Source organism: Acanthisitta chloris, unplaced genomic scaffold (assembly GCF_000695815.1).
Source record: "Acanthisitta chloris isolate BGI_N310 unplaced genomic scaffold, ASM69581v1 scaffold34942, whole genome shotgun sequence".
Classification (NCBI taxonomy): Eukaryota; Metazoa; Chordata; class Aves; order Passeriformes; family Acanthisittidae; genus Acanthisitta; species Acanthisitta chloris.
In genome coordinates, this window is record NW_008660514.1 from 19,292 (window position 1) to 23,285 (window position 3,994).

Consider the following 3,994-nt stretch of genomic DNA (forward strand, 5'->3'; position numbering starts at 1 on the left):
CCCCCTCCAGGCTGGACCCCACTCAGCACTGAGGCTCCTCCAGACTCACTGTGACACCTGAGCTAATGAGGGCACCGAGGGAGACGAGCGTGGGGCCAGGTGGCAGGTGCACCCGTGCTGGGGACTGAGCTGCAGCAGCTGCAGAGACCCTTGTCTTGTGTCCCCCGTGCAGGGCTGGTTTTGGCCCTGTGGCTCTCATGTGCATCGACCTAACAGGTCATAGAATCCCAGAATGGTTCAGGTTGAAAGGGACCTCAGAGCTCATCCTGTTCCACACCCTGCCCTGGGCAGGGACACCTGCCACTAGACCAAGGTGTTCAGACCTGCACGGTGTCATTTAAAATGACCCCTCATTCCTAGAGGAGGATCCATGTCTGACTGATCGATCACCTGCAGGTTTTTCTCCTCCAGCCAGACCAGCCTGGGTCCTCAGCCTCTCCTCATCGCTGCCCACCGTTCCCACCTCCCTGCACAAGGGGCACATGGCAGTGGTGTCCACTCCGTGCCGTGGCCCATCTCCACGCCGCTCCCCCAGGCCTGGTGTCCCCAGCTCTGGGGATAACCTGTGGCTGTTCTCTGTGGTGGCCCAAGAAGTGGTTCTGGGGGAGGGCAAAGCACTGGGGGCTGTGGGTCAGCCCTGCCTGGCAGGCACAGGCCACATATGCTGCAGAGCTGCGGGAGGAGGTGTGTGTGAACAACTGACTGGTGACTGGGTCACCATTTTCATGGGTTTATTTTTTAATTAAAAGAACTTTAGCATGTCTCTCCTCTCCTGTAAATCTCTCCTGGCCACAAAGGGTGGAAGCTGCACTGGAAGGCCCTGCAGTCCCTTGGTGTGTGGCACTGGTACTGCTGTGGCAAAATGCACAGAGGTCTGGGTGAAAAGATGCATAATTAAATCAGCCGCGGCGGCTTGGACCTGCCTGGAGCACACGTGAGCCATGGGTTTGTTTAACAAGTGCTTTGGCCTCGTCTGTGCTGAGTTTCTGAGCATTAAAGTGTTTTCCTTGGGCTCTGGCCAGAAGGGTTTGGATGGTGCCAAGAAATAAGTCTTTCTTCTGGGAAAGCTCTGACTGCTGCGGTGGAAAATGGGGAGAAACATCTCCCAGCTGCCTGGGCATGATCCCCAAATCTGGTGCTCCCAGGCCTGGGGAGGGGAGTGGAGCTGGGTGAGATGGGGCAGCGGGAGGGAACCGAGTCCCTCGTCCCCAGGGGACACACACACACACACTCCAGGGTGAATGACTAGAAAATAATTTATTGAAGAAACAGAAAGCTGCAGAAATACAACACAGTCATGACCAGTAGAGGATGAACAAACAGAGATTAAATTTTTCTCTCTTTTAAAACCTGTTGACAGGCTGGAGTTCAGTTTCCTGATAATTTCCCCTGCATGAGTCACTGCAGAGAACAAGGAACGAACTCCAGAGCACACAGCACAGTTTGGATAAAGTGCCTGACACATAAGACTCTTTTTTATTTTATTTTTTTCTTTTTTTTAACCTTTGTAAATAGCTTAAACAAATATAGTTGCAAGACACAGAGGAGTAACAATTGCATTTCACTGTAGAGTAAAACCTATCCCATGAGAGTAACAATGAAGCAGCAACAAAAAAATTAAATTATTTAAATTAGAAGGAAAAAGTCATTTAAGAACTCAGAGATGTGGCGCTCAGGGCATGTGGGATGAGGGCAAGAGTCACCTATTGCTATGCAGAGCAATGAGCAGTGTTTTCTGGAGGAGGCAGGACAGGCAGACTCAAGGCTGTGGCTCTTCCTGGCTGGGATTGATTCTGTTCCACTTCTTTCTTTTCCTTTAGAAATTGAAGGGGGAAAAGAAAAAAAAAAAAAAGAAAAGAAACCCAAATTTTGTTCTTTGCATTTTGAATTTCCTCTCTTTAAGAGCTCCAAAAACGTGAGAGGAACTGGGCTCTGCGTGGCAGCGCCCACGGATCCCACCCCATGGCCAGGTGTCCTCCGAGACAAGAGAAACGAGCTGACAATGCTGGGAATGTGTGGTGGTGATGGGGACAACCCAACGGTGCCCAAAACGGGCTGAAGAGAGAGGTAACCAGGAGCTGGTCATCTTCCCTGACCTTGGGTGTCCAGGAAAAGGGGTGAGTGGAGCTATTTTGGCAAAGCCATTTCTCTTGTCCCACTCTGTGCTGCCAGCAGAGCAGGACAGGCTCAGCTCAGGCTGTGCCATAGTGGGGTAACAGTGGCTAAAGCCCAGCCAGGCATCCCCAAGAACCACAATCACAGAGTCAATCAGGCTGGAAAAGACCTCGGGGATTATCAAGTCCAACCCATGACCTAACACCACCATGTCAACCAGACCATGGCACTAAGTGCCAGATCCATCCTCTCCTCAAACACCTCTAGGGATGGTGACTCCCCCCTGGGCAGCACATTGCACAGAGTTCACATTCATCCTGCTCACCCAGCAGTGAGGGTTCAAAGCGTAAAAGCCACCGGCGGAAAACTTCCACCCAGGGTAGAACTGGAGCGACTGGAGGACATCACAGGTAACGAAATGACCCAAACGCCTGAGCTGAAGTAGGAGACTGTGGCCAGGCTGAACCAGCAGGTCTCAGTGGGAGATCCCAGGCCTCCTCCTCTTCCTCATCCTCCAACCATCTGCCCTCCAGCACCCTCAGAGGTGTCCCCAGGGCCTTGGTTTTGCTCCTGCTCGCCACAGAACAAAAATGCCCTTTGGGTGCAACCCTGGTCAAGAGAATTGTCTTTAGGACAGAGTTTGGATTGTCATTACCTGCAGAGGAAAAAAAATCTTTGGTATCATGGCAAGTTGCTCCTCAAGGCATTTTGGTTGATGTGAGCAGCAGGCATGGCCAGATCTGGCATGGGCAGATCCAGTGAGTCCTGGTGGGCTGAAGGACAGGGGAGAACACTTGGATCTTGGCTTCTCCAGGTTCTCCCAAGCCACTCAGTTCATGCCCCACGATGGAAACCAACTGGTCTCTCTAAGGTCCAAGGACTTGTGACTGTGAGTCACATCCAAGCCTGGTGAGACCTTGCAGTTGGAATTGAGGTCTTGGTCTCCAATCACAACAGCTTCTCATGCTGGAAAAGGTCCATGAGGAAATGGGACACTGGGGATGCAAAACTCCCCAGAGGACAGGAGGGTTGGTCAGTAGATGTATGACACCTCTGGAATCAGCATCATCTCTTCCTAAAACTCAGTTCCTCACTCAGTGGGTCCCATGTCTCCCACCACCACCTGGTCCTGAGCATCTCAGTGCTGGCCACGAAGGCGGCGAAGGCTACACAGACACGGCATCGGACAAGGGATGAAAGACTGAAATATAACCTGCTTGGATTTTGGGAGCCACTTTGGTGTGGCCCAAAGAAGCTGAGATTTCTTTCCTCACAGTGGGATGAGCTTTGGGGCCACCTCTCATGAGGGACGTGAAGGATGGAGGGGTGAAGAGGCTGAAGAGGGCTGAGGAACCATAAATTTCAGGTAAGTGCTCTGGGAATGATAGGGAAGCAAAAGAAGTAGGAATCACTGCCTCCTCCAGGCCCCCATCACCTTCCTGACCTCCAAAGATGTGACTCCTTACGGCCACTCTCCTCCCATCTTCAAACAAGGAGAGGAGGAGGAGATAGGGAGGAAGGAGCAGGCGACACTGCCATACAGAGGGTGGACTCTGGAGCAGAAAGCTCTGCAGTAATTCCGAAGTCCTCTGAGAGGTCCCGGCCCCAAGGGAAGGTTTGGGGTGCCTGGGGCCGTTTCCCTTGTCTCGGAGCACACAGGAGCCCTGTGGCTTTGCCAGCTCAGGTCACAGTGGCTGATTGTCTCTCCTTCTCTCGTCTGCGCTCGGCATTTGACCCACAGAGCTGGATAAAGCAAAGAAAACAAACGGCAAAAGCCAAAATCCCCAAACACACAGCACGGTGAGGAGCCAGACCCCAGGGTGGGACGGGGGATGCCACACCAGAGTCCCACGACCCAGATTCCCTTACCCTGTTTGGG